Raw genomic sequence first — 10,523 nt, forward strand, 5'->3', positions numbered from 1 at the left:
GAGGGACTGGAGTGTTAGGGCAGGCTGTCTGGAGGAGGTGACCATTGGAGTGAGGTCCCTGAAGTGTAAGTGACCTGGGAGGAGTGTCTGAATGCCAGGTGCCCAGTTAGAAAGATGGGTGTCGCCGGGCGGTGGTGGCGCACGCCTTTAATCCCAGCACTCGGGAGGCAGAGGCAGGCGGATCTCAGTGAGTTCGAGACCAGCCTGGTCTACAAGAGCTAGTTCCAGGACAGGCTCCAAAACCACAGAGAAACCCTGTCTCGAAAAAACCAAAAAAAAAAAAAAGAAAGATGGGTGTCAGCAGCCTTAAGGTCAGCGGGAGTCAGGGTACTTATTTCCCCCTGACAGAGTCTAGTGAGCTGTAAGAAGTCAAGGCAGTGGGTTCTAGAATGAGGAGTGTAGCCACAGGGTAGCGCACACAGTCCCTGAGAAGTGAGTGGACACCTCCCTGCAGACGGGAGGCCCCTCGGGGTGGTGAGGTTTGGAGCCCAGCTTGGGTCATACCTGCCCTGCCTGGAAAGAGCAGCACCATTGTGCCATGGGTGGGTCATCGGGAGCCCTGCCCAGTGCACACCGCACCTCGTCCATCCGCTGGACCTTTCTGTAGGGTGAGGCCAGAGCCAGGGGCACAAGTTGAGCAGGGGGTTTGGGAGGTCAGGGGAGGCTTCGAGGATGCCCCTGCTCCAGCCCTGGTTTGCAGCCACTCCTCCCAGATAAACCACAAGAGAAGGCACAAACATGCCGTCACCAATCACTTGGGAAATGGTCCCAGGCAGGGGAGATGCCCAGTAGTCAAGGCACTCATGCTGTATAAGCACAATGACCACATAAATGCTGTGCACATGGCTGCCTTGCTGTACTTACAGCCTGGAAGCGAATCCCAGCGTGAACAGGTCAGAGACAAGGTCAGAGACACGAGTGAGGGTTAAGAGCACTTGCTGCTCTTGCAGAGGGCCTGAGTCCAGTGCCCAGCTTCCCCGGTAATGCGATGCCTCTGGCCACCATGGATACTGACACAGAATCACAGAAAAACCTGGGCATGGTGGACATGGGAATCAGAGGCAGGCGGATATCTCTGTGAGTTCAAGGCCAGCCTGGTCTACAGGTGAGTTCCAGGACAGCCAGGGCTACATAATGAGATCCTATCTCAAACAAGCAAGCAAGCAAACGAAAAACCAATTTAGAGTGCTGCTTTGGCAGAGAGCTGACTGCCTGCAGGAAACCGTAGGTTCTAGCTTCAGTCAGTGTCTGTCCTATGCCTGTCACAAGGCAGCAGGATCATTCTTGGCTATAAAGTGAGTTTGAAGACCACTGGGGCTGTGTGAGATTCTATCAGAAGAGAAGAAGAAAGGGAAGAAGGGAGGGAGAGAGGGAGAGAGGGAGGGAGGGAAGGACAAACTCACACAAACCAGGAATCACAAGTATACACTCAGTCCCTAGAGGCTCAGGCCCACTTCTTCCTCTGTCTTTGTCCTACCCTGCCCAGGAGCCTCAGCTGCCTACAGAGCCGCCCTCACGTGCAGCCCCCCACAGTTGATCAGGGACCCTCCCTTGTGGTTGGACCCCCTCTTGATCCCAGGTACCCTTCCCGCAGGTGTGGGCAGGGCCCATCTCCAGTCACTGACCTCAGGAGAGGGGGCTTGGGGTGTGTGGCCATTTGGGAGGGTGGTGCCCTGCTCGGGTGACTCCCACCAGTCGTAAGCCCCACCCTCCCTGCCGGCCCAGCTCAGCCCTGGCTCCCAGGTGTCTGGGTGTCTCCTGCAGCTTCAGCTCTCTTAGGCTGGAAGGCTGGAACTTGGTGAGCCGGGGTCCCCTCAGGGCTCAGATTTCCCTTGGGAAGATGGAATATGCAGTTTGAAAAGCTCTGGGGGGTGAGGGTGCATCGTCTGATCTGGCGGGATGCATTGTAAAGGGCAGAAAGTCTGGGGGTGCCCTGTGAAGACTCCCCTGGTGTGCAGGCAATCAAGGGCAACAGAATGAGGTCCTATGTCGAGAGAGAGGGAGGTGGCAGCGGCGGCGGTGGGGTGTGTGTATGTGTGCAAGGACGTTGCAGTCATAGGTGTGACATTGAAGGGATCCTATGTGCCCCAAGTAGGGTCTTTCATGTTTTGTTTGTTGTGTGATGGGGGGGGGGGCTGGTGTGATGGCTGTTTGGGGATCAGTGGTTCACAGTGGATCTGGTCAGAAATCACTTGTGGGGGCCTGACAAAGGCTATGCTCCAGGGTCCCTGATGGTTTGGGGTCTCTCATTCCCTTCCCCCATCACCCGTGTTACACCGAGGCTCCGAGATCCCGCCTGGGTAGATCTGTGCTTCAGGGCTAACCCAGCCCAAGCAGACTCCAAGGAAGGACGGCTGAGGGGACAAGTGCTGGCCACCTCCTTGCTGGTCTCCAAGTGCCACACGCCACCCCAGACTGGGCCATGTCATGTGGCCCAGACTGACTGAGGGTGTGCACTGGAGGCTCCGGGCAGCTCTGTGAGTGTTCCTGTGTGTGGCTGTGTGACCGCTTCCGTGGTCAGGTGAGATCTGTGTGGTGACTGTGTGTGGTGTTTCTCATGTGTCCATGGGGACTGACTGCATCAGTGGCCGTAGATCGCAGGGCACAGCCGTGTGGGGCTTTGGTGGCTGAGTGTCATGACTGCCGAGGCCTGTGAGGGCCATTCATTCCTGGTCACAGGTGTGGTGTGATCCATGGAGGACACACACTTGTGTCTCTAGCTAGAAGTGTGGAAGTCTGCCCAGGGCTGACCCGGGGAAGGGGATTATGTGGGCATTGTGGCAGGGCTCAGAGCTGCCAGGTTCCATCCATGCCTGCCCCACCTGTGGCTCTCAGGAGCTAGAGCAGGAGGACTCTGATGGCCCCTCGCTGTGATTCTGGGACCAGGTGGGCTGTTGTGAATGTGTGAGCCTCCTGAGCTCAGTGTGGAGAGTAGAGGGAACAGAGAGAGAGAGAGGCAGAGAGAGAGAGAGACAGACCCTGGGACAGACAGACACAGAGACAGACAGAAATAGAGTCAGTAGAGACAGAGAGGTACAGAGAGAGAGATAGGGACAGAGACAGAAAGAACTGATGTGAAGTGACAGTCTGTCTCACTAATGCCCCGACAGTGAGCCCCTGCTGCCTTTAGGTCTGTGTGAACACCTTCCCTGAGAGCCCTGGGCAGCTGAGTCTCCAGCTTTGACACCGCCCTGTTTCTCAGCTTCCTGCACCTCCCACACCATCAGTGGCTTTTCTTTCTTCCCAGCACATTACAGTCCTGAAAGAGCTCCAGAGGTCGCATCAATGGTCTTTTTCCCAAACATCTCTTCCCTTGCGAGGCTAACAAAAACGCTGGAGACAAAAAGAGAGATAGAAAAAGAACAAGCTTATTGCATTTCTTTTATGCTTGCTGAGTGATTTACTTCGTGATTGGGGCCAGGACGGGGGTGGAGCTGGGAAAGAGCAGGGCAGGATAAGAGTGCACTGCCTGACCTGTCAGCTGGACTCCTCAAGGAGCCAAGGCAAACAGAATGGGGGGTTCAAGGCCCTCATGGACCAGAGCAAGAGTCTGCCTCAAGGTAAAAAGTTAAAACAGGGCTGGAAGTGTGCTCAGAGCCCCCACTTAAAATCCCAGTGTGGGCAGGATGGGGCACAGCATAATAAAATGCCGGGCGGTGGTGGCGCACGCCTTTAATCCCAGCACTCGGGAGGCAGAGGCAGGCGGATCTCTGTGAGTTTGAGACCAGCCTGGTCTACAAGAGCTAGTTCCAGGACAGGCTCCAAAACCACAGAGAAACCCTGTCTCAAAAAAAAAAAAAAAAAAATTCCAGTGTGGGCAGGATGGAGCACAGTATAATAAAAATGCAGCACAAATAATAAAAACAAGAAACAGATATCAGGTTCAAGCTGAAGATCAGAAAGGCAAAGTGGCCAGTGGGCTCTTACCCTACCTCAGGCCGAAATGTGTGGCCCTTCCTCCACGGATCCCCAGACTGAGTCTATCTCTGAGACCTGTCTCCTCCTGTCTTAGTTCCTCTCTAGTGCTGGAATTAAAGGTGTGCACCACTGCCCAGCCTCTACAGCTGACTAGTATGGCTGCTTTGCACTCTGATCTTCAGGCAAGCTTTATTTATTAAAACACAATATTCCACTAAAGAGCCCCAACTAGAATCCCCAGTGAGGGGCTGGGGGCGTGGTCAGGGTGGAGCCCCTTCTAGAATCCCCAGTGAGGGGCTGGGAGCACACTTTAGGAAACCTCCCTGCTGCCACGCCCACAGACTGCAGGATAGGGTACTGCCCCTCACTCCTGCTGGATCTGCTGTCTTAATGACTGAGCAGCACCTTCCATCCCGCCCAGGCCTAGCCTGCGGCTCCTTGTTTGTGGCTTCCTCTACTCTGTCTATGCAGAACTGACACTGCCAAGTATCAGGGTGGCATTGAGGACAAGCTGGATGGAAACTGAGACTCCCCTGGCATGCCCAGGAGTCTGGAAACACTCACAGCCCTGTCCACAGCCCTCCCACTTTGCACATTCTGGGAACCCCAGATTCATTCCTGACCCCTACTCACCCGTTCAGGTAGGTGAAGAAAAGGCCGGCCGGATGATGTCCCAGCTTGGCTTGGAGAGTCAGACTGGCCCGGCTCCGAGACCCTGGGTAGCTAGCAGTGAATACTGGTCGTTTTCTGCGCCTGGCTGGAATGTCAGCCTCCTCTCCTGTTTAGTTCTTCTTGAGAAAGGGTCTCATATGTGAGATCAGGTTGGCCTCCTTGTAGCTGAGAATGATTCCTTTATCCTCTGCCTCCAGTATAGGGAAGACATGTACCCCATGCCTTGTGGGGTGCTGGGAATGGAACCCTGGCTTCCTGTGTGCAAGATGAGCACTGAATGCACTGAGCCCCAGGGTCTTACGCAGCCCTAGCAGGCCTCAAACTCACAATCCTCCTGCCTCAGTCTCTGAGCCCCTTCTGCTTCCCAGAAGGTGTCCACTGCAGGCTCAGACACCAATCTGACCCCTTGTGACTGTGCTCTGGTTAGTTATTGTGGGAATCTTAGAGGAATCGTCTGGATGCTTTTTGTGGCCATTCTTGGCCTGTGGGAGATTTCTCCAACTGCTGATGTGCGGGCCAGTGTGTCTGGGGTATTCCACATCTCCCTGAGCTGCTGACCAGGGCTTCCCTCTTCACTACTTTTTTCCCCGAGACAGGGGTTCTCTGGTTTACTCTATGTAACAGTCCTAGCTGTCCTGGAACTAGCTCTTGTAGACCAGGCTGGTCTCGAACTCTCAGAGATCCGCCTGCCTCTGCCTCCCGAGTGCTGGGATTAAAGGTGTGCGCCACCACCGCCCACTCCATCTTTCATTTCCCGCCCCACACGTAATCTTCGAAAAGCAGTGAGAGTAAAACCCATTCTAGAGCACATCTTTGCAGCCGAGACTCTTGCAGCACTGACTGTCTCGCAACCTTCTCTGAAGCTAAACCACCAGCTTAGCAGAGACGACCTGTCCCCATGCATCCAGAGGGGTGGAAGTGGTGATCTGGCCACCGGCAGGGTGCTGTTTGCTGCCCTCGGCTCTGCCAATATATTTATTTATTTTACTTGTACACGCGTGGCTGTAAGCGTGCCACAGTGCACGTGTGCAGGTCAGGGGGCAGCCCTGGGTACGTGGCTCTCCCCTGGGGGTGGACTTCAGGCTTCAGGCTTGGCCACAGGTGCCCTTACCCACTGAGCTATCTCGTTGGCTCCAAATATGCACCGCCATGTTCAGTAAATATATATAACATAAAACTGTTTTACAAGGTGAGGCGGCACACGTCTTTAATCCCGGTGGCACTCAGGAAGCAGAGGCAGGTGGATCTCTGGGTTCCGGGACAGCCAGGGCTACCCAGAGAAAACCTGTCTCAACAACAACAAAAGCCACGCTAAGCCGGGCGCGCTGACATAGACCTGTGATCCCGATGGTCAGGAGGCTGAGGCAGGAGAATCACAAACTCCAGGCCCCTGACCTAGAGTCTGTCAAAAACAAAATACAAAACAAAACAAAAACCAATCAACAACCAAAAGCGCTCTGCCAGGAACCAGGCTCTCCCACTCCACTTCCCATGGGGCAGGGACACTCCCTCTCAGAGCCTCAGGAAGTCCCCAGATCCCATCCATCGAAGCAGGTAGGGGACTCACACCTCTTGACTTAAAGCCCCTTCCTCCAATGCTGGGTCACCCTCCTGCCTCGCTCTAAGGACCTCATGGTGAAAGTAGATCCCTAATGACGCAGGGTGGTTCCCAGCTAAGTTACCAACCCAGAACTATGGGCAGAGATGTTTTTCCCCACATGAGGTGATTTAGTCACAGACTCTGGGAACTGGGGCACAGCCAGTGCAGACATTTTCAGAGGCCACAGCCCCCGAAACCCCTAAAAATGCCATTCAAGGGCCCACATGGGCAGGGTTTGCTGGGAGCTTCTGGCTTCTCCTATCATCTCTGGTTCAAGCAGAGGTGAGGCTAGCTGGATTTTTGCCCCCTCTGTGCCAAGTCTCGTGGCTTCTGGGAGGCCATTTCCATGCCCTCCAAAAGGCCCTGGCCGGATTTGGCCAGAGCAGTCACACGCTGTTTTGTCTGTTGGAGCCTCACAGAAAATGTGAGGCCTGAAGCAGCTCTGGTGCAAGCCGTGCCCGCTCGCTGCTCTGGGCACCCCATGGGTGGAAACAAGCTAGGCGTGCCCCACAGTGAGGTGACTGTTGGTCCTGGGCCTCATGTCACCTTCTGCCACTCCGTCTCTTCAGAGTGCAGTCCCTGGTGCCTGTGAGTCTGCACCTTGTCCCCCCCCCCCCTTTTTTTGGCTTTTTAAAAATCGTTTTGCATTTTGAGATGAGGGTCTCATGTAACTGAAGCTATCTCTAAACTTACTTTGTGGCTGAGGCCGTCCTAGAACTCCCAATCCTCCTGCCTCCGTCTCCCGAGTGCCGGGATTGAGTATGTGTGCCACCACGGCTGGCTTTTACATTTTTATTTTGTTTTGATTCTATGTTTTTTTTCCGTGTGTGTTTGTGTGGGAGTGTGCCACTGAGGCCGTGTGTTTATCCGTGTGTGTGTGTGTGTGTGTGTGCCACTGAGGCCGTGTGTTTATCCGTGTGTGTGTGTGTGTGTGTGTGTGTGTGTGTGTGCCACTGAGGCCGTGTGTTTATCCGTGTGTGTGTGTTTATCCGTGTGTGTGTGTGTGTGTGCCACTGAGGCCGTGTGTTTATCCGTGTGTGTGTGTGTGTGTGTGCCACTGAGGCCGTGTGTTTATCCGTGTGTGTGTGTGTGTGTGTGTGTGCCACTGAGGCCGTGTGTTTATCCGTGTGTGTGTGTGTGTGTGCCACTGAAGCCGTGTGTTTATCCGTGTGTGTGTGTGTGTGTGTGTGTGTGTGTGTGCCACTGAGGCCATGTGTTTATCCGTGTGTGTGTGTGTGCGTGTGTGTGTGCCACTGAGGCCGTGTGTTTATCCGTGTGTGTGTGTGTGTGTGTGCCACTGAGGCCGTGTGTTTATCCGTGTGTGTGTGTGTGTGTGTGTGTGTGCCACTGAGGCCGTGTGTTTATCCGTGTGTGTGTGTGTGTGTGTGCCACTGAGGCCGTGTGGTCAAAGGAAAATGTACAGCAGTGGCCCCGCCATGTGGGTTCCAGGATGGAACACGCCAGTCTTGACGGCAAGTCCCTCGCCCCCAAGCCACCCTACCAGCTGTACTTGTTCGCAATCTTATATTTTGCCAGGCAATAATAGCGTAGCCTTTAATCCTCGGGAGGCAAAGGGAGGCGGATCTGAGAGTTCAAGGCCAGCCTGGTCTAAAGAGTGAGTTCCAGCACAGCCAGGGCTACACAGAGAAACCCTGTCTTGAAAAACAAAACAAACAAACAAACAAAACAAAAAAATTAAGTTTTATTTATTTATTCCCCTCATTCTTAGTGACAATGCCTCACTTGGTGGCCCATGCTTGGAACTAGCCTGGAACTCACTCAAGGATGACTTTGAATTTCTTGTTGACGATCTCCTTCATCCAAGTACAGGGGTACAGACGTGTGTCGCCATGGCTGGGTAGTGTTGTTTGAAAGGGGTGTCTCATGTTAGCCTTGATCTTGCTATGTAGCCCAGGCTAGCCTTGAATTTACAGCAATCCCCCACCTCAGCTTCCTGAGTGATGGGATGACAGATGTGCATCACGTCACCTGTCTTTGTGGAGCCTGGTAGCCTAGTCTCCCCGGCCCAGGTTTCCCAAGGTTCACAGTTTGATCTGCCCCTTTCTGGGCCGTGTGTTTTGCACCCAGGGTGGCCCCGCGGTAATTACCACGAAAACAGAGTGCTCAATGGCAGCAAGTCCTCTGTGAGCGGGGCCACTGTTGGCAGGACTGTGTGGAGGCCGTAGGGACGGGACAGGTGAGCACAGCACAGTCTGTGTGTGCGTGTGTGTGCGTGCATGTGTGACTGTGTTGGTGTATGTGTGCTTGCAAGCATGCATGCCTATGTTTGTGTATGTATGTGCATGCATGTGTACGTGTGTGTGTGTGTGTGTACAGGTGCATGCATGAATGCATGGGTGTTAGAATCATCGACAATTTCTCCAGTAATCCAAGGTTGCAGCATCGCTGCTCAGGGCTTCTCTGTAGCTTTTGTTCCTCTCCACTTTATCCAGAGATTTACAGAGATAGTGTTTTCTCCTCCATAAGCAGTGTGGTTTAAATGTGAAGATGTAAGTATTGCCACAGCCAGGCTGCTGCCCTGTGCCCTCTGCCAGGCATCAGAGACAGGGTCCCTTAAGGATGGGCTTCAGCCTGGAGATGGCAGGATCAGAAGGGGTGCTCCTGTCTTTCCAGCACTCTGGAGGTAGAATCAGGACAATCAAGATCCCAAGGGGAGCCTGCACTTGCTGTGGGACAAGGGTCTTGTACCCTGTAAAGGTTTGTCAGTAGGACTGGTTTAATAAAATACTGATTGGCCAGTATCCAGGCAGGAAGTATAGGTGGGGTGACCAGAATAGGAGAATTCTGGCAAGAGGAAAGGTTCAGTCTGCAGTTATCACCCAGACACAGAGGAAGCAAGATGAGAATGCCTTACTGATAGCCAAGCCACGTGGGTAACACAGACGTAACTAATGCGTTAATGTAGGATGTAAGAATTAATAAGAAGCCTGAGCTAAAAGGTCAACCGGTTTATGATTAATGTAGACCTCTGTGTGTTTCTATGACTGAACAGCTGCAGGACCAGGTGGGACAGAAACTTCTGTCAACATGCGTTAGATGAGACCCTGACTCGAAATGAAGTGATTAATTCTCTTCTTTTCTTTTGTGGTGGAATCTCCCAGTAGAATCCTTGCTAGCCTGGAGCTCACAGAGGTCTGCCTGCCTCTACCTCTGAGTGCTGGGATTGTGAGTTTGAGGCCAGCATGAGGTACATGAAAGAGAGGCACTCAGAAAGAGAAGATAGGACAATTCCCCGAGTGGGTGTCCATTTTTCCAGAAGACTGGGGGACACTGGGGCCCAAGTGCCGCTCCTCTGGGAGAGATGCCATTTGTTTCTTTACTGTGAGTATCAGGGCTCAGAGGACAAGAGTCCGCGCTCTCCCTCCACCACGAGGGTCTTGGGATGAAACTTGACAGCCCTTTTATGTCTTTAAGAAAGGAGTATTCATGTGTTTATTTGTTTTATTAAGTTTGTTGTTTTGGCCAGGTGGTGGTGGTGCACGCCTTTAATCCCAGCACTCAGGAGGCAGAGGCAGGAGGATCTCTGACTTTGAGGCCAGCCTGGTCAACAGAATGAGTTCCAGGACAGCCAGGGCTACACAAAGAAACCCTGTCTTTAAAAGGGGGGGGGGGGTTGTTCTTTTGATGACAAGAAACAGATTTCATCCTGTAGCCCAGACACACAACCATCCTCTGGCCACTGCCTGTGGAGTGTTGAAATCACAGGCGTGTGGTATAATACAATTTTTTTAAAAAATAATTTCTTTTTTTAAAAAATTATTTATTATGTATACAATGTTCGCTCTGCGTGTATGCCTGCCCACCAGCAGAGGGCCCCAGATCTCATAGATGGTTGTTAGCCACCATGTGGTTGCTGGGAATTGAACTCAGGAACTCTGGAAAAGCAACCAGTGCTCTTAACCTCTGAGCCATCTCTCCAGCCCCCTATAATACAATTTCTACAGGAATTTTTTTCTTTCTTTTCTTTTTTTTCCTTTTATTTTTTCTTTTGAGACGGGTTTCTCTGTGTAGCGCTGGTTGTCCTGGAACTCTCTTTGTAGACCAGGTTGGCCTTGAACGCACAGAGATCCTCTTGCCTCGGCCTCTAAACACTGGGATGAAACCAGCTAGAGTAATTTTTGACCAAAAAGAAAAGTCCCCACAGCCTCATGAGAGTCTGATACAGGTGCGGATGCACTGCAGGACAAAGTTCACCTGCAGAGCTGTGTCTGCTGCATGTGACAGCCACACTCACCTGGACAGTAAGTGAGACATTAACCAACATTTAGTCTGTTTTAATGTGTCTGTGTGCACGGGTGCAGTTTCCGCAGAG

The sequence above is a fragment of the Microtus oregoni genome, unplaced genomic scaffold (genome assembly GCF_018167655.1).
Source record: "Microtus oregoni isolate MIOR12 unplaced genomic scaffold, Mior012 000019F_ref0000042, whole genome shotgun sequence".
Lineage (NCBI taxonomy): Eukaryota > Metazoa > Chordata > Mammalia > Rodentia > Cricetidae > Microtus > Microtus oregoni.